The sequence below is a fragment of the Orussus abietinus genome, unplaced genomic scaffold, assembly GCF_000612105.2.
Source record: "Orussus abietinus isolate OABI.00-Male unplaced genomic scaffold, Oabi_2.0 scaffold223, whole genome shotgun sequence".
Classification (NCBI taxonomy): domain Eukaryota; kingdom Metazoa; phylum Arthropoda; class Insecta; order Hymenoptera; family Orussidae; genus Orussus; species Orussus abietinus.
This window is the reverse complement of record NW_019394382.1, coordinates 38410-64673: the sequence shown is the minus strand read 5'-3', so window position 1 is coordinate 64673 and position 26264 is coordinate 38410. Positions and strand designations below refer to the sequence as shown.

The 26264-nt window shown below is 44.6% G+C and overlaps 1 protein-coding gene across 9 annotated transcripts in view; it reads right to left on the bottom strand.

Moving 5' to 3' along the window:
- Window positions 1–26264, bottom strand: part of LOC105702741 (rap guanine nucleotide exchange factor 6) — a 142432-nt gene that overhangs the window by 81513 nt on the left and 34655 nt on the right. Inside the window, exon 1 of one of the 9 annotated variants that reach the window (XM_023432103.1) lies at window positions 22215–22327. The exons of the other annotated variants lie outside the window; for them this stretch is intronic. The gene's annotated coding sequence lies outside the window, so the exon portion shown is untranslated. Of the gene's footprint in view, window positions 1–22214; window positions 22328–26264 lie in introns of those variants that run through there. 9 annotated transcript variants of the gene reach the window in all.

Genomic DNA, 26264 nt, shown 5'->3' with positions numbered 1-26264 from the left:
CCTGCGCCTTTGATGCCATGCTAACCGCAAAGAAGGTAACTGGCTTTTTCATAAAAATGAGTTATGGCTGTAATTATGTTATGCTGAATGTTCTCATGTATTACGTGCAGCCATGAGCCTAGAAGTTCATATTCTAGTGGATTGTGTATCCAAGATGTGTCCGCATTGTTCCGAGTGCTACCTTTCATTTTACCAGATATTAGAGAATGTCAAAATTAACTGTTGACATGAGCGGTTATTTAACTCAATATTCAGTTTTTTTTTTTTTTTTTTTTTTCCGGTGCATAGGTAAGGAAAATCAAAAGATGTCATCAAATTGTCCTATACCACGGAATAATTTAGCCACGACGATTTTCGGTTTCGCTAAAATCTACATACTCAAAAGTCAAGTTCTGAAGAGTTCTTGACATGCTGGAAAGACTAAGAGTTTTATTTAACTGCTTAAGATTTAACGAGACGGTTTGTTGCGTTTAAAGGGAAACTGTAATGACTTTTCGAGGGCAATCGGAATATTCAATCAATCTTAGAGACCACCGACGGTCTCGAAGTGTCAGAATGTCTAAGTAGTTCATGACAGGCGACCTACATTTCCCACGTCATGAAACGTCGTAAAACGTCGCGAGGGAAATCTAGAGAGGTACTAAACATTTAAGATACATTCGAGCGCGACGACAAATGAACCGACCCAACCAATGATTTGTCGCAAACCCTCTGAAGACATACCCGTTCGAAAAATCTGAGCCTGATTCTAAGGGTATGATTTACTTCGAGGTAAAAATCTAAATTCTGATTTTTTTTCCACTCAGGACTACAGTACCTTGCTCCGTTTATTTCAGATAAATTATCTGCCGGCAATAATTCCGTCTCTCATATTTCTATACCAGCACACAACTGACTCCTTCCGATTAATCTCAATACATTTTTCATACATCTCATTTAATTTCATATTAAATATAACGGAGTCCTCCGATCCCGGGTCATTTTTTTATTATTTCTCGTCTCTTTTCACGAGCAAATACTCTTCGCAAGTACTCGCGGATCTCGTGAAATGTTTCCCTTTGCACCAAAATGGCTGCCTCTAGGCGAAGCTATCGGCTCTCTAAATGAAACGGATAAACTCAAGAGATTTAAACAAGTAACTCGACTCTCGAGAGAGAGCCGTACCGTGAATGGAACGACTCCACCGCCAATGGAAGAAGAGACGTCAAATAACGCCGAGAGAAATTGGATAATCGTCAAGGAAAGTCTACCGCCCCAAGCGAGTGGAACATCGTACAGAGGTCGTTACTCATTGAATACAGCAGCTACTCCGTTTTTGCCAATGGCATCGTGCCTGCATCGATTAAACATACTCGACAAAGAAATCCTAAGAGAAATCCCCGCGTTGATTCCTGCAGCCCTGACCTTACTCTACGATTCGTCTCTTGAAGAAGGCCTCGAAACTCTGGGATGCGCCGAAAACGAGAAAAAGCCGCCGTAAAGTATACATTAAAAAGTGTATCATAGGAGGGAATTTAGATTAATGTGTCTACTATTGACAGTTTCCTATATTTCATCGGCCTCGCAGCCTGGTATGATGGCTTATTATAAGATGAATATGTATGTATGCCTCAAAACTAGAGTATTCCGAATAAGAGCCAACTGCTCGATTCCGTGATCGAAGACTACCAAGGAAGGTCTCCCAGGTCGATCTCTCCGATTTGTTTTCTTTTATAATATGTTATAGTAGACTAAAAACTAAGCGACACGTATTTTTTTTTATCTGCCATTAAACACTTTAAGGAGGTGAAACCACCATCCAAAGTAAGGCACGTCAAGGGGCGATTTGGCAGTTTCATCCACAAGAACATAATATTTTTTAACCAATCCACTTGGAAAAGCTTTCTCATAACGAGGAATTAAAAATATAATATTCTCAATTAAGAAAAGAAAAATTAAGGGCTGTGCCACCCCTCACAGGCCTTACTTTGGATGGTGGTTTCACCCCCTTAAAGTGTTTCATGGCAGATGAGAAAAAATACGTATCGCTTGGTTTTTAGTCTACTATAACATATTATAAAAGAAATGAAATCGGGGAGATCGACCTGGGATACCTTCCTTGTAAGTGCCCTTTCTGTCCTCATAGAGACCACCTTTTTTCTGCCTTATCGGATGTTTGGGTAACGATAATGTCTCCTCTCCCGTGATCCCTAGAATAGGACCGCCGATAATTTTGGCTTTGTCTCTTTGTGAATATTCCCTTCGGTATTGAAGATCTAAAGACGTAAAGATGTGAAGACGTACCGAAGATGCAATGAAAAGTACATGTCCGGTAGTACTACGTTTCTGTAAAGAGACGCGGCGCCCGATCGAGGCTCGTGCACTTGTCCGAGACGTAAAGATGTGAAGACGTACCGAAGATGTAATGAAAAGTACATGTCCGGTAGTACTACGTTTCTGTAAAGAGACGCGGCGCCCGATCGAGGCTCGTGCACTTGTCCGAGACGCTGCCGGTCTCTTGATCCATCCCGATGGCCGAAGGAAACGCGTTCCGGGAATTTAACCTCGAATTTAAGGGAGAATCCTTCGGGCGAATCCTTGCACGGATGCCGGGAAGTATGCGCATCTCCCGGAGGGAGCTCAAGTGCGTAATGCACAATGCCGGGGTTTCCGCTTTTGCGGACCGCTCGGCTCGGTTATTGCAAACGAGGCATACGTAAACGCAATAAGTTCCCGACTACTTTCTAGCCCGCGGCCCGACCCGGCTCGCTTCTCACACTCGCCGTGGCTTTTACTCGCACTTACACCTCGATTACACCTCGGTGTAAGTCCGAATGCCGGCGAGCGGGGATCGTAAAGCAACGTAGTTGGCGCCCCTCGACGTGCCGAGTAAACGTTTCGCCAGTCGGGAAACCTTCGCGAGTTTCCTCGCCTCGATTGGAAAATCTTAGATCCGATCCCGGAAAGAGTACGGCGTTAAAAGAAATTCATAAAATTCATACATTTTTAGACCGTAAGGTTGCAGTCAGGTTTCGATAAGTATAATACGCCATGTAATATACGTAATTATCTACGTGTATATTACAACGTATACTATTACGTGTATATTACAACGTATACTTCGCCAGTCGGGAAAGCTTCGCGAGTTTCCACGCCTCGATTGGAAAATCTTACATCCGATCCCAGAAAGAGTAGTGTTAAAAAAAAAATGCATAAAATTCACACGTTTAGGACATAAGGTTGCAGTAAGGTTTCGATAAGTATGATACGTCATGTAATATACGTAATTATCTACGTGTATATTACAACGTATAGTACTTCGCCAGTCGAGAATTTCGCGAGTTTCCTTGCCTCAATTGGAAAATCTTACATCCGATCCCAGAAAGAGTAGTGTTAAAAAAGAAAAATGCATAAAATTCACACGTTTAGGATATAAGGTTGCAATCAGGTTTCGGTAAGTATGATACATCACGTAATGTACGTGGTTATCTACCCTACTATTTACCACTACTAAAGTAGTGTTAAAAAAAAAAATGCATAAAATTCGTACACTGTTAGGATATAAGGTTGCAGTCAAGTTTCGCGTGAGTATAATACGTCACGTAATCGGTCTTATATGAATGAAGTGAGCTGTTAATTAGAGTAAACCGACGTTACGATAAAGAGGCACTTGTTACACCGAGTTGTCACGACGGTCGCGAGAAACCTCCAAAGAGAAAGACTTGCGAGAAGGCGAGATGTGGTATCCTTGAAACGTATACCCCGTTTACATGTAAGTTGTCAACCGAATCGAATCGTCATCGCCCCAGTTACCGTTGTCACTTATCAAATCTCGGCAATACTCCGGAGAGGAGATTTATCGATAGAATTTAAACGGCAAATCCCGCGAACGGGACTTTTCGAGGGACGAGACCGCAATACGGCGGTCGTGTAGATCGCTCGTCCTCACCTTAGTCCTGCCTTGAAATAAACGCACCTAGCGGTAAAAAGAGGTTTCGGTGCAACGTCGTCCCTTGTTCTCGGCTCGCCTTGGTCGGCAAGCGGGAACGATAATGCAGTCCATTCTTTGCGACAATTAAGGTGAGGTGAAACACCTCGAGGAACTCGATCGACATCGATAAAGATTTTTCTAGATACCTACGTTGCTGTCTTTCGTTATTATATCGACAGCCGTGTCGAATTATACCTGATATTGTATCAAATGGCATACTCCACCTGTCGTTTCCGTACAATAATTATAAAGAAATCGAAGTAAAACTCCAGAAATCCCCTGGATTCATGGTTTCCAAGGCCCTAATTGACTGCAGAGGGACCCCCTGCGCCATCTGTGATTTCCAGGTCAATTAAATTTTCTCTCCGAGACCTCGTATTCCCATCGTTTTAGCATAGAAGCGCATAAGACACTTTTTCTGCCTTTATCCCGTTCAAATGCAAGTTTATCGATTACCAGAGTGTCCTAAATTCTCGTAAAATCGTCCTGACCCTTTCGTTTCTCATATCGGAGCCCTCGATAATTGTATATTGATCGAAATATGAGAGCTCGGCGGCATTTTGGTTCTGGCCTGAATTAAGAGAATTATTTTCAAAAATCCAAACTTTGATTGTATTAGGACAAGTCTTAGATGATCTTGGATGAAAAAACAATGTTGCACTCGAATGGACTGATTTCAGGGGGTTTTCACTTTACCTTAACAGTGCAAAGTGCGAGCCTATTTTTGCGACACACATTTTACACTTTTGCATATAATAAAAAATCTAGTAAGCCTACAGAAGCGTTTTACCTCAGTCAACCGTCGTAAAAATTATAAACGCCAATTTTCTTAAATTAAAGCTCGAAGTTTATTTTTATTTAACTTCAAATATAGATATACCCTCGAACTACTGGTTGACTTTCCTGAGTTTTATCGTCCCTGGAGTGATAAAACGCATTTATAACCCCAACTGCAAATCATAGGTCCCTGCAAGCCGGGCATTGTTGGCAGACCTCGAGAGCGACGCTATCGGGATAACGAGAGCGGAAAGGAACGCGCGGCCCGGCCGCACGTAACGATCCGCACGCGACCACGTGCGTCGCTGACAGCCTGCCGGATGCACGTGCTCGCAGATCCGGTGCATCGTTTCGACGCAACCTGGTCCTGGATGGACCGAAAAACCGGGTACTTCGGTACACTAGTTACCCTTGCATAGCCTAATGGCCGATTGCAGCGAGGGCGAAATAAAAATGACGTATCGCAAAGCGGTTTGCACTTTGTGCCGCTAATTGTCGCAAGAAAAAAAGAAAACATTAATTGCATTATGGGAGGGAGTTGGGCATCGACGCGGCGACATACGATAAGAGGCATTGCTCTAAAAAAAAAAAAAACGCGGATGAGCGTGGTGATGTACGTAACGACCCACCGACACGCGACCACGTGGCGCTGCACTTGTCCTCGAACGCACGTGGCGGCGCATTTCGTCTCGCTCCTAGCTTTTCCAGCGGACCAAGGAAACGCGGCTTTTCCGACCCGCCGAGCGTGCCGACCAAGACAGAAGTAATCGCAATTCCGTATAAGAGCCTTTTGTACCCGATGCATGGCAATTAAAGAACTTCAAACGTGACGTTTCGTTTTACAACACTCCACTCTTTCCTTAAGGTTAAGTGAAACCCGCGGAGGAATTTAATCGACGTCGGTAGAAGCGAACGAGTAAAAAAAGGTTAACAATAAATTTCCAAATAGACTTCCAACTTTAAATCTTCTAAAATAAGATATAGTAAAATTCCGTAGGAAATTTAATGTACATGTGCCCTGCATTTAAAAGATTGGTTATTTACACGTACGCCCGCATGTGCATAAACTGTATAAATGAGCTGTTATTAAGTGTGAATAAAGGAAAACTATATTACAAAATTGGAAAGTAGAGAGATTGGGAGATTTTACGGGAGCCCGTTGATACCTTTTCCCCCGATACGTCGACCGGCCGAATTCAATTTACGGGGTCAACGAATGGCTCTCTTTTGATCCCTGCTATGTCAACTCGTGCGGTTAAAAGTTAGCTTCTAGCCCGTCCAAATCCCGTGTCCCTCAATGGGAAACATCCAATGGACGTTCCCACTCCCGTGGGAAAGCTGCCGAGAGAAAAGGAGAGTCCTCGAGACGTCGTCATGGAGTGCGCCTAGAAGTGCAACTCTTCGCTCGATCTCTCGTTTATGCGCGTTCACGTAAAAGCCGGAAGAGCCGGTTCGAGTACCACGAAAGACCAAGATTTCTCGACGACGAGTCTTTCTTCCTCGCTTTCATGGATTAATTATTTCGACGGCCTTATTAGTTTTCCCCGACACGTCGCGACGCCCGTCGTCGGCGGATGCATATGTACTTCACGTATGAGAGACGACGCCCACACATGATATAAACTTAATACACAACTGTACAAAATATCAAAACGTATGAAGTGTAAAATTATAACGAACTTCCGCACTATTATCGAATAATTTTAAATCGGAGCCCTTTCGATATCGTCGAGTATTTTTTCAAACTGAAAAAAAACCTCCACGGAACTTCCCGCCAATGCTAGCAATACATTTTGCATCCTGTTGTCTAAATTCGTTAAAAAATAACCTTGTGTAAATAACCATAAAATGAAGAGCTTACAAAAAGAAAAAAATTATAAATGAGGTTTACCAAGTAACCTTCGAATATCAAATTTATAATTTCTGTGCGCAATTTCATAAAATTATAACACGACGCTATGTCATTAGAAACTTATTTAGAATTCCACAATAGATGGGTAGTGATTCATTGTTAAGGCATCGAATTTATGGTTTTACTACAACATTGTGCATCGAAGGTGTATGAATTTTATGATTCTTTTTAACAGGGCGGCGAGCGCATGGAAAGCGTCGAGATAGATTTTACGAGCACCTCGACGTCCTCTTTCGGAACTCGAAAGCGAAGGACAGCGATAAAGAATTTAACGACGAGAATCTCCCTGGTCGTCGAATCACATCGGTCGTATCGAGCGATTTTCTGACGTCACTCGGGCGTTCAGGTGAAGCTCACCTGCAGGTGCAGGGGGACTGCTTTCGCCCTCCCTTGGTCGCGACCAGGGACAAGAATCTTTTATTAAATTACCTTTCCTCCCGTGGATATTTTTCCAGGTTTTAAGGTGATATGAAAGAATCAGCCTATATATATATAGGCTGATATATATATATCAGCTGGCGGGCCGCTATATTCCGTCTATAATATCTGATAGTTCATATAAAACCTATGAAAACAATCCTAGGGGGTGTGAAAAAATTTCGAAATACGATACTCTTAGGAGGAATTAATTATCAATATAATTTTCTGTCATGAAATTATTCTTTTTCCACCATTTTCATATTGCTATGCTGCTACCGACTCTAGGGGTGGTGACGTACCCCTTTAGGGGTGAGCATAAAAATTGAAATTTGGTATTTCTAGCAGCAATTAATTAATTAATTACTATTAAGGTGAAGTGAAACACGTCGAGGTACTTGTTCGATGTCGGCAAAAGAAGTTTTTCTAAATACCTATACTATTGATGTTGGTTTTCATACATCGACGACCGTGTCGAATTATATTGAGTATTGTATTAAATGGCCCCAAAAGGAGCATAATGCCTCGTCGTTTACTTATCGACTCAGGGAGGGTTTAACATTCTTCCTAAGAGTGTTTCGGCGACTGTGATACGTGTCGCCAAGCAGGGGGTCGATATCTCTCGTTATGGCACCCGTCCAAAGTTAAAGGGTCGCGTCGGCACCGGGGCAAATTTCCACGCGGCTGCAGCACCGCCGGTGGCGGGAAAAAAGCTTGCAACTCCGACATTTCACTGGGCAAAACTTTTTTAATATACGCCCGCGAGGGCCACTCCCACTTTCGTGGGTTTTCTTTGTCGCGCAATTTCGCTGTTGGAGGAGCTCGAGAAGATTCAACGAATAAAATGAAGTAATGCCCGCCCAGATATACAAAGTGATGCAGATTTGCATAAAATTCACCGTACAGAAGGTTACGAAACGAGTCACGAGGGTATTGCTTACGAGTCCTCATTTGGAACTCAAATTTGCAGGACGCAATGACGAACGAAACATACTAAAATAAAATATAAAATATACGAATAATACTAAAATTAAATATGAAAGAAAATTGAGTACATGCAATGTCTCAACATTTCTACGCTTACGTACAGCTAAATTAAAATATGAAATATAAGCAGACTGTATTCGATCAGCCAATCAAATGTGTAGCGCTTGCAAACATCATTTCTATCGACGCGATATCGTTTTCCACTTTTAATTTCCGGACTCTTGGCGCAGGACGGGAAAACCCAACGTTTCAAATTAATATTCAACAGGGAATGTACGGGCATTCGATGAAAATTAACTTCGTGAAACTCGAGTTCCGTTGATTAATTTCCCTAGGTCTAAATTAATCAGCACCAAACGTAACGGCCTATTGCAGGATGTTGCGCGTAATTTCCGAGTTTTATGTCGGCGGTCGACGGTGGACGCAACGAGAAGTCGATAAAGGACGATTCTTGCGAACCCCTCCGAGGACTTGATCGTCCTTTTTCCTCATTATTCCCGGCTGCATCCCGATTTCAAAGGAATCAAAGGAGACTTCGATGCTCGTCACGGTGCGAAGCTCGTTCTTGGGCCCGCGCGTGGTGTACGGGATGGGCGTCGTCTAATTTCTCTTTTTCGTGTAATGATGACGCACGATTGTTTCGTCGCGCACAATTTGCGCAGCTTTAAGGTGATACCAAAGTCGGCGACAATATTTAATCCACGTCTATCATCTATATCCTTTTTGGCGGTAACGTTATTATCAATACTCACAGTGGGAACATTAGCTGGCGCGTCGCGTTGCCGACATTTATATTTATATTAAAGTCTTTTACAGTCTACGTTGAGAATTATACGAACTGAAGGGTTCCATATGCCATTCTGGTAAAGTAAGGATAAAGAGATCGACGTACAACTATCGAAATCCCGTGAATTCATTATTCTAACGACTATTAAGGGCCAACGTCGCCATCTGTGACGTTTAGCCGCAACTAAATGTTTGCTCTAAAAACCCGTGTTAGCCCCGAGATAAGCCAGCATTCTCTCGCAATAATTGATAATAGTATTTTCCATATTTTCCCATCTGACTCTGTAATATTCCATTTCTACGGTATTCCAAATTGTTCGAGCTAGGTCCTTAAACTCTTCATTTTCTATTTTAAGCCTCCAAGGATCCTAAAACATCGAAAACGTGCCCGGACCACGCCACGTTGGTTCTAGTCCATGATAAGTAACTAAATTTTGTATGAAAAATGAAATTTCATGGGTTTTAGGACCTCGATATTCACGTAGTGGAATTTCAAACGAATCGGTACACCCAGTTCGGAGAATACTTTAACCAACGATTTGGCTTCTCATGTATATAATGACCCTATCATATGTGCCCATAATTATGAAAGTGGTCTAAGTCAAAATGAAAAAAAAAAAAATGAGTTTATCAGTTATTTCACGCCATATTATTTCAAACGAAATTAATTCAATGTAATTTCGAAACAAAAAATATATGACTTAGACCACTTTCATAATTATGGGCACATATCACCTTAACGGGAGCGAGGGGGCAATATCAGGACACGCCTCGTGGCGAGTAAAGGAGTAAAACCGAGTAAACGGTTCGAAGGGACGGAAAGACTCGTCCCGAAGTCATTTTCCCAAGGGCCGGCCCAACGAGTCGACACCGTATCGCAAAGGACGCCGTGGCGAACGATTAAAGAGGGTTCTCCATGCACTTCCGCTTCCCCGTAATTCCATATAATTCCCGGCGTGCAGGCGGCAGCCACTCGAACGAGACAAAAGCCTTCGAGAGACGTCCTCGGGGGAGTGGAGGCGCAAACATTTCTACGAGGGCAAACGCGAGGGCCCGCTGCGGCAGCGGCACAAAGAGGCGCACCAGCGGCGAGACTCTCGGCAAACCCGACCGAACGCACCCGAAAAACAATGGCCGAGCCCTCCTCGACCACGAGAGTAAACACGCGTCCGAGTACCGAGCACTGAGTGCCAATCGCGAGTGCACCGCGGACGAGCGACGGACCCTCGGAGGAGAGTGCAGCGATAACCCCGAGCGCAGCGGTGCGCCCCTACAAACGTCCAACCATTTAATCTGAGCACCCAAGGGTGGAGTGGAATCACCAATTTGATACCTTAGCAATGAATTGGGGCACTTTCGCTACGAATTTTTTAATACATCCTAGAAGGAGAGCGCAGCGATAACCGCGAGCGCAGCGATAACCGCGAGCGCAGCGGTGCGCCCCTACAAACGTCCAACCACTTAATTGGAGCACCTAAGGGTGGAGTGGAATCACCAATTTGATACCTTAGCAATGAATCGGGGCACTTTCGCTACAAATTTCTTAAGGTGACGCTAAAGTGGCGTCGAATTTCTGGAGTTTTACTTAGATTTCTTTATAATTATTTCACGAAAACGACATGTGGTGTATGCCATTTAGTACAATACCGAATATAATTCGACCCAGCTATCAATAAAAATACGAACAAGAGGGTGGAGTGGAATTACCAATTTGATACCTTAGCAATGAATCGGGGCACTTTCGCTACAAATTTCTTAAGGTGACGCGAAAGTGGCGTCAGATTTCTGGAGATTTACTTGGATTTCTTTGTAATTATTGCACGTAAACGACAGGTGGAGTATGTCATTTAGTACACTACCGAATATAAATTCGACCCAGCTGTCAATATAAATTCCAACGCCGGCAACGTAAGTATTTATGAAAATCTTCTTTACCGACGTCGATCAAGTTCCTCGAGGTGTTTGCCTTCACCTTAAAACTCGACGAGGTTGCATCTCGGTCAAGAGTTTTCCTGCCTTTGGAGCTCGGCGCGTCCACCCAAACCTGTCGTATGAGCCAAGGCTATCGAGTGCATTCCTCGGGTGCACCCTGGCAGCTCCGTGCCGCGCCGGGAGATTACCTGTCCTCGACTCCCGCTTCGAGCACCTATCCGCCTATCTATCTCGTTCGTGAATCGCCCCACGTGGTGCCGACGAGAGGCGTCGGTTCTCCTCCGGGTACCTCGGAGGACTCGGAGCGAACCGACTCGCGTGGGCGCGACGAGTGGCTGCGTCGACGGTGAGTACCGCCCGAAGATACCAGGAGGACCTTTAAACTTGCTGCAATTAGAGTACACGCGAGTACTCGGTAACTCGCGACGCCATCGATGCAGCCGACGCCGAGGGGGGAAGCGAACGTCTTCCGGCTCGCTTCCTCTAACCGAAGACCTTCTCTCTAAACCCGGCATCACCTTTACCGATAAATATCAACAAAAATTCTTTTTTTATTTATTTTTTTACGTTTCTTTAGCATCGCGTCATCGGAGACACCTCATTACCGGCGGAGACGTACCGGAAGTAGATGTTGTACCTTTTAACTTGGATGATTTTAGGTCCGCTGGAGTTTGCCTGATTAGATTTTATTATATACGTTAACACGTTCCGTGCCACGTGTACCACCGATAATACGCGTTAACACGTTCCGTGCCATGCCGTGTACCACCAGGGGTTAACGCGTATTATCGGTGGTACACGTGGCACGGAACGTGTTAATGAATTTAATGAATTTTAGAATTACCAGGATAGGTCGCGGATTTCGTAAGACCTTGTATGAGTGGTTTGACGTTGGGAGGATTTCTTGAAAACCTGTCGGAAATTGTCTTTCCTAACAGGGAGCGTTTTTACTCGCATTCCGTGCATATGGGTATTTCTATTGTGAAAATAGAATTAGGAAGAAAACCCAATTTGGATTACTTTCCCCAACGATTTGACTTCTCGGATAGATATATGTGCCCATAATTATGAAAGTGGTCCAAGTCAAAATTTAAAAAAAAATGAGTTTATCAGTTATTTCACGCCATATTATTGCAAACGAAATTAATTCAATGTAATTTCGAAACAAAAAATATATGACTTAGACCACTTTCATAATTATGGGCACATATAGGCTGACTTTTTCATATCCTCTTAATTATCTGACGTTTCAAGTGAAATAAAAAATAAAAGAATGAGTTTCAGTCCTAACAGCGGCCACGCGTCCATTGTTTCATTTGCGAGTAGTACCGGCAAAAGTGGATTAAACATTTTCGCGACACTCGGTTCCCCGATTTGCGCCCTATATCCAAGTCAGAGAGAATCACGGTCCTACGACAAAAGTCACCGGAAAGTGGTTCGTGTCCCCCCGAGTTCCGTGTAATTAGACTCGCCGAGGGTGACGGGCCCACTTTTGCTTGAATTTCCTAATAGAATTCGGAAGAAAACCCAATTTAGATTACTTTCCCCAACGATTTGACTTCTCGGATAGATATATAGGCTGACTCTTATCGGACGTTTGAAGTGAAATAAAAAATGAAAGAGTGAGTTTCGCTCCTAACAGTGGCCACGCGCCCACCATTTCATTTGCGAGTAGTACCGGCAAAAGTGGATTAAACATTTTCGCAACACTCGGTTCCCCGATTTGCGCCCTATATCCAAGTCAGAGAGAATCACGGTCCTACGACAAAAGTCACCGGAAAGTGGTTCGTGTCCCCCCCGAGTTCCGTGTAATTAGACTCGCCGAGGGTGACGGGCCCACTTTTGCTTGAATTTCCGGTCCAACGGATACCGAGGGCCAGGAAGAGCCGCCCGTTGGCGTGTCTCCCGCGAGACGGAAAGTCGTACCTAACGGCGGAAACGCCGGAAGCTTCGTTCCTCTTTTGCCGGCATGCGACGCGACGGTAGAGCGGAGAAACGGAGAAAGAGAGAGGAGGGCTCGTCGAAGAGAAAGCGAGAGAAGCTCCGGAGAGCTGGACCTACTCTTGGGAACCGGGTCCATCGATACCAAACTCGATGCCAAACTCGATATCGGACTCGTTTCCTGCTTGCGAGTTCTCCTGGATAACCAACCGGATACCCAATTCGCGACCCCGGTGTCGGGCCGTAACCTCGACGCTACCCCAGTAGCCCAAAATATCTGTCCTATTTAAAATTTTCCATATATTTAACTAATATCGTATATTTTCTAACGAGCCGACGTAACCAGCTTATGCCCGCAATGCCGACTCGGTACCTTCCAAAACGACCAGCCAATTGTCCAAGGTGGCACGATTAACCCTTTTTACCTGCATTTCGAGAACGGAATATGACTACTCGTCGGCCTGATCCAGTGGCCCGATTCCTCCACTCTCCCGTCGCGTTTCATCGGACCCAACCGAACCCGTTCACCAGCCATGAAACGTGTAAAAGAAAGACTCGGAGTTGGACGAGTCGGACAGGTCCCATGTTCCTTTTCTCTCGGGGAAAACTTGATTTCCACCTCGATTTCGCCCCCTAGATCGGTAGCAATTGTAACAAAGATAAAATACCAAAAACAAACTTGCCAATTTTCCATGAACCCATAAAGCGACGAAACCTAAAAGCCATCTTCTAGTGAAAGGTTCGATTAATATATGTACCCAGTATTAAGCGTGAAAATCCGTTCCTGTCAAATACAGGATTAAAAGTGTCAAAAGTTGTTAGAAAATTGACCTCGGCCTCCCCTAGATTTTCGCGCGACAAATGAAACCTCTCCCGATGAGAAAGAGCGAGGATAAAAAATTAATCCCGACGGAGGAAAAGAAGCGAATAAGATTAATTAATAAGAATTAATTTGCAACAGGCGGATAAGAATATTTCCATAAAAACATCTTCCCGGGAACTTTCCTCCCGGAAAGATGTACCGCGCAAGACGTCCCCTTTAATTCTCGGGGAGATGTACTCCTGACATTAGAAGTGCGTCTCATATTTACGCAATTACCCCGGTGTCTCTGTCTGACGTCAATGACTCGCGTCACTTTGGCGGACGCAACCCGACCTCGCGTCATCCCTCTTCTTGTCCCCGTTTTTCCCTTCAATGATTATTCGATCTATCGAGGGAGGATATACCAAGCTCGGAGTAGATGTCATTGATTATTAGACTCGTGTAAAGCCCGTTAGACCATTGAAATTCGTTTTGCGAATTTTGCCTCGTGACCTCATCCGACAGAGAAGAACGGAGATAACGAACGAATTTCAGTCAGGTAGAGCGTAAATCTTGGTATGAAGGAAAAACTTGTTGAACAAAAAATAAAATAAAATAAAAACTGTCTTCACTGGGTATGCAGGACGTTCTGTCGATTACTCAGCGAACTTGACCCTGAAGAGAATTCTCGTCCTCCTGTCGACGACCTGACCCAACAATTACCCTTGACCTCGTCCACGACTAACAACAAAATCCACAACACCGAGCAAACCTTCCCAATGCAAGATTATTAGATTTCGATTTAAAAGTTTCATCGTCACCTGCATTGAAGTCATTTTTGTCTTTATTAACCTATTTCAATTTGTTGCTATAAGGCATGAAATAAAAAATAAATAAATATATATTGTTGCCTGAATCATATATAAAGGTTAGAAACAATTATTTTCTTGACAAGGAAAATTATATCGTTGATTTAAATGAATTTTCATTACTCTTACTATTTCTTTGGACGCATTTAATCGCAGGATTTTATTGCAGCAATGCGTTCCTTTGAGCCAAGTAACTCTTTTTTTTTCTTTTTTCTTGGGGTAATTTGGCCCTGGGAGAGAGAGAAAGAAAATGGCACAGTTTCATAAAAACTCTGTAATCGAGGGGCATTTTCCGGGAAAAAAACGTAAATAGGATTTTTGTCCAGCGGCATGATAAAACAAATATACGGGGGAACTTTTTATCGTACCTTTCCCCCTGTGCAGTAAAAAGTACCGCTCTGTTTCCCCCTGCAAACGTTGAATCGTAATTTTAATGTTTAGATGGTGGAGCGAAGGTACACGTTCGTAGTGGAATATGTATCAAGTACGTATATACTTCCAGCGTACAGTTTTCACGCCAACGAGCCTGCAAAAGCTACATACTGTGCACGGAATACACATGTACTTGGGGTACGTCAAATAGCTAACGGATGGAGTACCTACATGTGTACACGATCGGTCAGTGATCAGTAATTCACTCGAAGAAAGGGTCGCCGGGAAATTATCGATCAAAATCCGTCATCGCTTTTGAGATTCCCATCCACCCGTTTTACTCAATTATGCAGACCGTTGCAGCAAGAAGCCTGTCTTTAAAAAAAAGAGACAATTGCAAAATATTAACAATTGTAATATACAATTGCAAAATATTATCAATTGTAATATACAATTGCAAAATATTATCAATTGCAATATGCAATTGGAAAATATTATCAATTGTATGAATTGCAATATGCAATTGCAAATTGATTATCATTAAATTTTTTCCCCGTTGAATAAAATCATGACGTCAGGATGGACGTCATTATTCAAAGGCATGACAGAAACTGAGAGATTTAAAAAGCCACCCTTTCCATCATAATCCAGAAAAAGAGACTCGAAGCATCATTAAAAAGATTTTCACTTTAAGAGGTCATTATCAATCTTTCCAGAAAAAGGGAGAAATTAAACACTTACCTAAAATTATCTAGGTCGGTAGGTAGGGCAGTTTTTTTGAGGGATTATAGGACATTTCGACGCGGAAGTGGAGATCTAATTAACCCTTTAAAAGCGGAGCTAATTCGACATATGGGCGAAATTCGTCTGACCGTGCAGGCAATATTGGACCAAACGTCAGGCGCCTTTAGGCGCTCTTAGTAGCCAAAGTGTTAAGGTGATGCGAAAGTGCCGTGAAGAGGTCTCCTTTATGAAACTTTTCTCCGAACTGAGTGTACCGAGTCGTTTCAAACCTGACAACGTGAAGAAAGCTGTGAAGAAAGGTCCTGACGCCCATAAAATTTCAATTTTTACAAAAATTTGTTTATATACATATACATACTTTCAAAATTTTTGATAAAAAATGAAATCCCTGAGTTTCAGGAACTACCTTAGGGCCTCTATATTCACATTGTAAGGTTTTAAACGACTCGGTACACTCGGTTCGTAGAAGAAAGTTTCACGAACGACTGACTTCTCGGATTCCACTTTCACGTCCCCTTAAAGACTCCCGGGCGACGGGGCGTTTCACCTGGCAAAAACCCTTATTTCCCTTTACTGCCTCCCGGCCCATTAGCGGAGAAACCTCGTGGGGTAATCCGCTCCTAATAACGCCGGTTTATAATAATCGCCGCCACGGACCGTGGAATAAAAGTGATCGAGAGGGGCCGCGCTCTTAACGGGCGTTGACGAGGCGATGCGCCGTAATCGCGAGGCTAATGAAGCCGCGTTTTGTTGCCGTGTGACGAGCCGAGGACGAAGTTTCCCTCCCCTCGCCGAGGGGGGGGACAGGGCCGTAAACCAATTTCTTACACTTTTTCCCGCCCGACTAATCACGGCGCAAAGTATTTGCCCCCGCGTATGCGTGCCACGGGAAAAAGAAATCCCCCCCGGGATTAACGATCGCTCCTTCGCCTCGTCCCTTTGGTTCCCAGGACGAGCGGAACATTTTTCTACCCGCCGCCTCGTCGGCCAGGAACCTTCGAAGAACGTTTAGACATTTCTGCGGTGAGCTTATCTCGACGAGTCTGTTCCTCGATATGACGCTTAGGACATCGCGAATCGATGGGCATCGCGTGTACGTGTTTCCACGCTTATGGTTGCGAGACATGTATATTGTAGTCAATTTCAGAAGCATCATCTTCGGGGACACGTAGCGGGAAGACGGGGTTTTCCATTTCTAAACATCCACTTCATTAAGTGAATGAATTATATACCAGAATTTATTGCTAATTAATTGCTCGCACAAAAACCTAATTTCAATTTTTTTTGCTCACCCCCAAAGGGGTGAATCGCCACCCCTAGTGCTGATCGCAGGACAGAAACATGAAAAACATGGGAGAATCGAACTATTTCCTCACGTGGGAATTAATTGCTAATTAATTGCTCCAAGAAGAATCTAATTTAGAACATTTTTTGCACAACCCCTAAGGTGGTAGGCGTTTTCCATTTTTAAACATCCACTTAATTAAGTAAACGTTCATCGATGAATTATATACCAGAATTTATTGCTAATTAATTGCTCCGAAAAGAACCAATATCTTCGTGAAAATACAATTATCAAACCTACATTAATTACCGATTAATTTCCACGTTTCAACAAAACCGACAATTATATCCTCCCAGTAAATTAATTTCACGTCTCTTGTCCTACCTACACTTGAAGGACGCATTGTTTATACGCATGCGCAAATACTACACCATTAGTATACGTGCCCCTAACGAGACAACGTCGCTTCGAAACGTCCCGCCATGTTCCAGGGTATCCAGCTATCCAGTCAGTATACATCAAGTCGATGCATAAGTAATGTCATTTTTACCGCGTAACCATCACGTGTAAAACTGCGCCATTACTTATGCATCAACCCAATAGGTCAGCGGCGAATCAACAGTTTCTTCCCGCCATCCCGGCACATTTCCATAAAAAGATTTAGCTGGCCCACATTCAAGCGTTCGCACTATCTGGAGCATGTCAAACTCATTTTCCCCCCGTGACCGTGAATTATCTTTCCGCGTGCACGTCCGCACGGGGGTCGCGCGCTCGTCCCCTCGTCGCGACACACGCGAGTCGCGGCCCGCGCGCGCACTCACGCGTGCACGTGGGGGTCCGAGGCCACGACCCACCGAGGTAAAGCATGCGCTCGGTTAGTTTCACCGATGGGAAATCAATAATTCCTTTTGCACCGACGACTAGAAAAATTGACCGATGGCCGGTATATATCGGGATAATCGGCGAGGGGGGGAGGGAGGGAGGGGGCCACGGGATTCCCGAAGGAGGGAGGACTCGCCTTCCGGAAACTCCGATGAAAAGCCGATCGCGAAAGCGTGGAAAACGGCACCCCGGGGCCATTTCCCGAGATTCCGGCTCCGGGTCACCGATTACGACCAGCCCGGCGCCGCCGAGGCGACCCGGGTGACATCCCCTTTCCGAGAGCCCTCCCCGCCGAAAAGGAGGATGAGTCACCTCTCTCCCGGACCGCGAGCCAAAAACACGGCGGAACCTCCGCATTGCGGCCGCACCCTGGCTCGACGTTAAGATGATACGAAAGACGCCGAGACATTAAATAAAGGTAGATATAATAAATGTTAACTATGCCCTTTTTGGTGGTAATGCCGTTTTGAATACGCAAGTGGTAACATAAGATGGCGCGTCCATTACGGAGATTCATATTTATATTGAATTGAAAATGTGCGCAGACCCCGCCATGTTGATTCTAGTCCATGATAAGTAAATCAATTTTGGTATGAAATATGAAGTTTCATGAGTTTCAGGACCTACTTTAGGGCCTCCATATTCCCGTGGGAAAATTTGAAACGAGTCGGTACACCCTATTCGGAGAATACTTTCCCTCACGATTTGATATCTTGGATATATATAGGCTGACTCTTTCATATCCTCTTAAGGTGATATAAAAAGCGCTGAGACATTTAATCGAGGTAGATAAAATATGATTCAACTATACCCTTTTTGGTGGTAATGCCGTTTTGAATGCTCAAGCTGGCGCGTCTCGTTACGAACATTTATATTCATGTTGAAGTCTTTTATAGTCTACGTTGAGAATTATACTCAAGGACGAGTAAACGTTATCGCGAATAGACGCATTACCGTGATAACCTGCGGATAAATAGGAAGTACCGAGGTGAGGAAACGGGAGTATTTTTTAGATTAAAATGGCAATTAGAAGGCCGACGTCGGAAATGGGTAAAGAGAGCTTTAAAGGCGTTCGGAATGCCAGATATACGCTTATGATTCACAAGGTTGACGTTGACGATGACGTTGACGGTCACATACCGTTCCGATAAAACCCAAGTGCACTAACAATAACGCTAAATATATCCGTGGCTGTTAAAATTCCATCCTCAAGAATTAAAGGTAAGAAATGAATCCTACATTCGTGCACTCATTACCGTAGCCCAGATGAGGACGCAATAAAAATTCAATTTCTTGTTCAAATATTACTGAAATATCTCTTATCATTCGTTACTCCGACCGATAAGCCTTTCTCACATCACTTGGTGTGCTTACCCCCGATATTTCTAGGCGTTGCAAATTTGACATACGAACCAGTGCAACATGCTCCGAAAAAAAAAAAATGCTGTTAAACGTTATCACAGCCGGCTGTAAGATATTCCCCGGTATCTAAACATGACACGATATACACCTACGGAAGGAAGGAATATTTTTGCCAATTTCTAAACATACGATTTGAAAAGTTATTCTTTTCAAACAGTGGTACATCGCCATCCCTGTTAGGTACTGGCCCATGTCACGGCTCGTAGTGATAACGTTCCACCTCCTTTACCTCGGCTCGTACTCGCGGATGGGAATGAAGTTTCGAATAGGGAAATTTTTCCGCACATTCTCGGGACTATTCCCGACACTCGGTCTACTGGAAGTTCCGATAAAAACGTAATCGCAAAGCGGAGGCTCCTCGCCGGCGACGTTTCACGGGACGCGTCGAGGAATCGGGTCACCGATCGTAACCGGCCCTCTTGTCGGTACGTACGAGGCCAGCTTTGCCGACGTGCATACCGAAAAAAGAAAAAAGAAAAACGGACCGCTTCCCCGAGACTTTGCCAACGAGGAGCGAATTCCCGTTCCTCGATGCAAAACGGCACCCAGGTGGAAGGAACGCGTACGGCTTGCCAACACTCGTGGAATACTTATTCAACGAGACGATTACACCCCGTTTACCCCCCACCCTTTATTATGTTATAGAGAGCATCATATTCAAATAATACATTTCATATTATGAAAAGCAATAATATTCTTGAAATGAAGTAACCTCTCAAGTACGGTAACGAAATTCGGGTACAGTTGTAAGAACTTTTGGTAGACAATAACGTTGACGCTTTGTCAAAAAAAAATATATTTCACGGGAAGAAATTTGAAATTAAAAAAAAAAGAAATTATTCAAATGAGATTCGACACTTATGTATTACAATGTAATATGATTAAATTAGAAAAGGAAACGCTAATCATGACTTGGTCTATCCTGAATCTTTTTTCATTCATTATAAACTATTTTCAAAATTCCTATAAACAAATTTGAAAAAAAATTGAAATTTCACGAGTTTCAGGACCTTCTTTATACTCTCCCTATTCACGTTGTAAAGTTTCAAACTATTCGATAAACCGAGTTGGGAGAAAAGTATTATAAAGAAAACCTCTTCTACGCCACTTTCGCATCACCTTAAATGCAGATTCGTTCGCAAACACGAGCCCTTCGGAAATGACTAGTTGGGATGAATGGGCCGTTGAAGACCGAAGAGGAGAAATAAAAGGCAGCCTTAAATGTCTGCTACTTTAATTCAGGCTCATCAGGGCTGATCTTGCGCATAAATTAAGCCTGAATTAATGCCGCTTCAGGGCGGAACGGCGACGTAAGAAGTATCTCGAGAAGCATTCCCCGAGTTTCATCGGCATTCCTGCCCCCTCCGGAATGTTACCGAGGGGAAGAAATCCCGATGAGACGTCGCAAAAATGGATTTCGCAGTTGTTCGGAAAATATGCAGGAAAGTCAAGCTCCGACATAAAAGCGGACGTCACCTCATGAATTATACTTGTCCCGCGAGCTGACATGCCCGGCATAACATTACAGGGTACATTCCTTAAAAGCCTCAGAAAACCTTCGCGTTCCCTTCAAACCGACCAAACTTCAATAAACATGTTTTCCGAACACTTTTTACTCCCGCCAAAGGCTCGATTTAAATTAATCGGGACTGATTTCCCACCGAAAATTACTCTCGTGTCCTTGCAATCCACCCACCCGAATTAGCCACACATGGAAAGTATGAATAGCTCGTTAACTTTTGGAAAATTAATCAATATGACTTTTTCCCTTCGTTCCTCCCCATTTATACGGGGTATAAAAGGATTCTAGGGAATGCCATTTAAGGGGGGAACGAAATAAGAGTCAATAATTCGGTCTGGAAATAATATTCGATCGACCTACAAGCTCTCACGAATTGAGGCAGAGTTTCCTACTTGAAGCCGCTAATTGCATCTCGATGCTAACGGAGCAGAATTTCTCCAAGATTGCTTATTTGTATGCGATAATAAAAAAATTACGCAAACGTGCGGATAAACGGCACTTTCTTTGCAATTTCCAAAGCACTCGCGCACAGAGAGGTTTTACCCCACCGCCACTTTTTCCGCAATTTTCAAAATATTGTTACCAATTATATGTACACCACGCAGAGAGATATTTCACTTGCCTCGGCGAACGCGAAACACTTGAAAACAATCCAGCACAATTTATTTGCAGTTATTCCCCCTCATTGAAGCTAATTAACCTTTAATTCTAAGATACTTATGTGAAGAAAATGTACACAGTAACGAACAAGAACTCGGTGGAGCTAAACCGAGATAAAAGAAAACTGATAATTGCTCGAAATTTTTATTAATTTCATTCGATCGACCCTATAACTTATTTTGTTGATAGCAGCCAGCGATGAAAATATGCTTGACGGAAGAATTTCTTTTTTCCTAAAACGTGATTTTTTTTTTCGCTCAGGGTGATATCCCATTAATCAAAATTTTCAAAGAGTGATAGTTTCGATACTCGCACAGATAAAATGGAATTTGCGCACTTAGCTAAGGTCAACATTGCCAAAAAAAACATTTCCCTCTTCCTGCCATGATAATCGCACCATTAGTGATAACAATATGAGTCTTGAAAAACAACATTTTCAGGGATATCCAAAAAAAAAATGTTACTCCTAGATCAATCGAGCAAGATTCGATATTCTCGCTGGGAATATCACAACCATGAATAAAAGGCGTTATCCCAGTGAACTTAGCTAAGATCAACATTGCCAAAAATGTTTCCCTCTTCCTACAATGATAATCGCACCATTAGCGATAAAAATATAATTGCTTGAAGAACAAAATGTTCAGGGATATCCTAAAAAAAAAAGGATGTTACTCCTAGATCAATCGAGCAAGATTCGATATTCTGACTGGGAATATCACGACCACGAATAAAAAGCGTTATCCTAGTGGACGGTATAAGCAGGAAATAAATTTCCCCGGCGCATATTCCAGCGCAACGCGTTTCCCGAGGCAAGTGAAGTATTTTATTACGAGCGGGAATAATTTTTCTGGGGTATAACCAGTCTCCGAGAATCCCGTAGAAAGCACCGTCGTAACGAAAATTCAGTTTCGCTCGGAAATAGAAAATGTCTCACCGTTCATCCTGGGTGACGGTGATGTCGGGCGGGGGCGGGGGAGGTGAAGAGCCGTCGGTGGCATCCAGTTTGCCGGTGTTAGATCCTCGGGATCCTCTCCGTTTATATCAAGCCCCGATCCTTGGATCTCCCCAGACCGGGATGCACTTTTTATCCCCGTCGGTCGATGCTCATCCCCGAAGGAGACGCGTCGTCTTCACGGCGCCTAATTATGCAGTTTCCGCACCTCTTAGAGGACGCGAAACGACCGGGCTCGTTTCGGAGTCTCGCAACGGTTTTTATGAACCCGTCGACGGATTGGAATTCCGTTAATTGACGCGACCTCTCTTAACGTATCCTCGAAGCAGCCGATACTTTCGAGTAATCGTCCTTTTTCCAAAAAACCTCGCCGCTAAAAGGACCTTCCAGTTCCGGAAAGCCTCCCGATCACGTCCACAACGGACCACTCGAGCGACGACCTTCTCGCGTTTCCGGACAATGGTATCGCTCTTCGTAAACAAAGCGTGGGTCCTCCCGAGGCGTTCGCTCAAGGAATTTCCCCGGCGTTAGGAATCCACCATAAAGCTCCGTATCCCGCGGAATCGCAATAATTGCTCGCACGGAGTTCCGCAATCGAGACGACCTCCAGGTTCCTCGGGGTCGGTCCGAAACCCGGAAGAGAAAGCTGCGAGCCGGTGGCGGTTTCCTTCCGGAGTTTTCCTCTTCGGTCGACGAGAGACCCCGCGACGGTCTCTGGTCTGGTTTCCCACCTCCGGGGCACTCCCCGTTGAAGTCCCGCGAGACTCGCAGGTATCGACGTCTCGGCCCTCGGCCGGCTTTTATTCACGGGTCACTGCTCGCCGTGGACATTCGGTATGCGCGCCACCCGGCGAAACGAGTTCCTCGCGCCGCGGCACGAGAGACGCTCTCCGGGCGAGGCCCGAGTCCTCCCGGGTGCTGGAACGCGGACCGAGAAGGCGCGACGCCTGGGCGTCGTCGAACGGGACCCCGGCCCTACCTGGCTTCGTCCTCTAGGACCGCCGGGCCGCCTCCTGGACGGACCGCATCTCGACGCTCTTCCTCGGTCCTCTCGCGAGAACTGCCGACCGCGACGAGTGGTGGCTTCCGGGCAGCGGAAGACTGGCGGTCGCGATAAGTCGACTACGGTGATCGCCCCGCTCGCCGGTCGCCGCGATACTCACCGAGAAAGTCGAGGTGAGTTTCCACCGCTCTCCGCGGCCCCCCCTCACCGTCCCCCGGCGCGCCGGTGGGTCCTCCTCGCTCCGGCGACCCTTTTTCAATTTACGATCGCTCGCGCGTCCTCGTCGCACTCCGGCCCCCTCCCGTGGCGCCGTCTCGCTCGCACTCGCCGACTCTGCCCGCGGCGCGCCGTCTCCGTCCCTCGCGATCGGGCTTCCCCCACCACCGGGCCTCGGCAGGACTCGGCAGGACTCGGCGCGCCTCGGGCAACTTCGGCGCCGGGGAAAGGGTCGCGGCGCGATGCGCGGCTCGGCGGTGCGAGAGAGACCGAGCGAGTGCAGCCGGGAGGCTGCGAGGACCGAGAGAGCCCGAAAGAGCGGGCATCGCACCACGCCCCGGTTTCGAGTTTTAATGGATGCGAAAATTGAGGCGTTTCGAGGCTTACGCTTCTTTCCTGCTCGTGGCTCCCTTCGAGGGAGGACTATCGAGGGCGGGCCTAAGGCTTTGAAGGCGCCACGTTACCTCGAAGACGATAAGAGATTTTTCCCGAATAATATATTAATATTATACCGAGATAATTATAAAATCACGACTTCGAATAATTTCAACGCACCCTAATTGATACGTCGGTGTCAATGGTCTTAAATTTCTGCGTTTTGTCATTCACGGACGTAATAAGATAACGGCCCTTTCAACGAATGTCAAAGATATTGTCATAATTAACATTACCTGATTTTTTTTTTTTTTCTATTATACCTTCGATAACTTTTACCTGCGTTCAATCGACACGATTGATGGATTCTACCTTGGAATCGTTACGACCTTCCTAAGTATCGCAAAAATGATCAGAATGATAAAAAATGATCTCTATGCCATTCTTCATAATTCCGACCCTGGAATTTAATGTATGCGGGAATGCATCGGTGAAACTTCGAAATAAATACTGATGACGAATCTTATAAGCCCCCGGCCTGTCGGTACGATACGGTGTTCTCGTTGTTACGTTCTCCGATTTAATTTGACCGAAAGTTTTCGAACTCTAGGCGGGCCCCGATTAGTCGGGATTTATCGCAAAGGGGATGCGGAGAGCCGAGGCGGTCGAATTAGGTTAGGTCGCGCCACGCGAGGCACGACGGGGAGAGATGGAAAGAGAGGGTCGGATGCGGGTACCGCGGGAGCGACGAGGACGGAAAGAGTACCGAGAGCAGAGGCGGACTCGAAAGCCCAACTTTACGGCAGGGCTCGTTTTGACGTTTGAGATACGCCGCGCCCGTTGACTCGTTCGATTGCATTCGCCGAAAGGATTGATCGATGGAATCGTTGGGTCGAGGACGATGCAGGTAGATTCTCTGAAAGGATTTATCGCAGCTGCTGATAAAATCCAACTCCCAACGAGTTCGAAAAGGTTCGAAAATAGGCCCGCGAGTTTAGAACTCGTGTCCCAGACCACGTGCTTGATTGAGATGCATCCTCGAAAAGGAGTCTTTTAACTTTGTACTTTAGACGTTGAGGAAACCTCGTGGAAATTCCAAAGTTTTACTACCGTTCGGAAAATCTTCTTGATTTTAGCCCATCGGATTTTGGCATTCCAAGCACGTACCTCTTCGCGTTTTTGGCAAACGAGAGAACGGACGATGCAGTGCCAAACATAGTTTTCTAGTTTTCTTTTCTTTTCTTTTTTTCATGTCGGTAGATTCGTTTCAAATCTGCAGCAATAAATCAGTTTAAGTAGTCTCCCGTGGATTTGACGTGGTCAAGAATTCTCATTTTAAGTCCAATACTCGTGCCCCGCATTTCGCGTTAAAAGACCTTTATCCGTAGTCTTTAAATGCTAAGAAACTAAAAAAACAATGCTATGAATTGTTCATTATTTTACTTAAGTATTCAGAATTTTGAAACATGATTTTATCCGAGAACTTCAGTTTGGCGGTAACTCGGTAACCCTTTTCTTTCGGATCGAGTATTGGAAAACCCGTAGAAAACCTACAACAGTGATCGGAATGGTGCACTGATAAAAAAAAATGTATATATAATTTTATAACACTTTAATTGAATATTTTAATCAGACATCGTAGACTCAAGTGAAAGTTTCAATGGGTAAATAATTATTTCTTTACGGGAATTAAAAGTGAGATACTTTCAACCAAACGAAAAATGTAGAAATAAGTAAAACTTTCCTAGGTTCATATGTGCCAATAATTATGAAAGTGGTCTAAGTCAAAATTAAAAAAAAAAAAATGAGTTATCAGTTATTTCACGCCGTACTATTTGAAACGAAATTAATTCAATGTAATTTCGAAACAAAAAATATATGACAGACCACTTTCATAATTATGGGCACATATATGACTAAAATGTATTCGCCTCCAGTTGTACATTTTTCTCAGGGTAGAATAGATCGCGTCAGTAAAGGGAGCGGATAAAAGGGAATTAAATGTGAAATACTTTCAACCAAACGAAAACTACAAATAAGTAAAACTCTCCTAGGTTCATATATGACTAAAATGTATTCGCCTCCAGTTGTACATTTTTTTCAGGGTAGAATAGGTCGCGTCAGTAAAGGGAGCGGATAAAAGGGAGGCGACGTGCGCCGAGAAACGGAAATGAGAGAGGTGGAGAGAGAGAGAGCGGAAATTTGATGGACCTCGGCGGAATTCGATGTTTGTACTTCTTTCGGATGGAGGTCGATAAAGGAGGGGGGATTATTAACCCCGAAGGCGGCAAACCGGGGTCGACGGCTACCAAGGGAGCGAGGTCGGCCCGACTCCTGGAGCGGCGGAATTAGGTTAGGTCGCGCCACGCCTCGTAGGTCGAGAAATTCCCGTCGGGGCTGAATCACCCGGGGAACGTCCGTCCCGGAACGATGCTCGG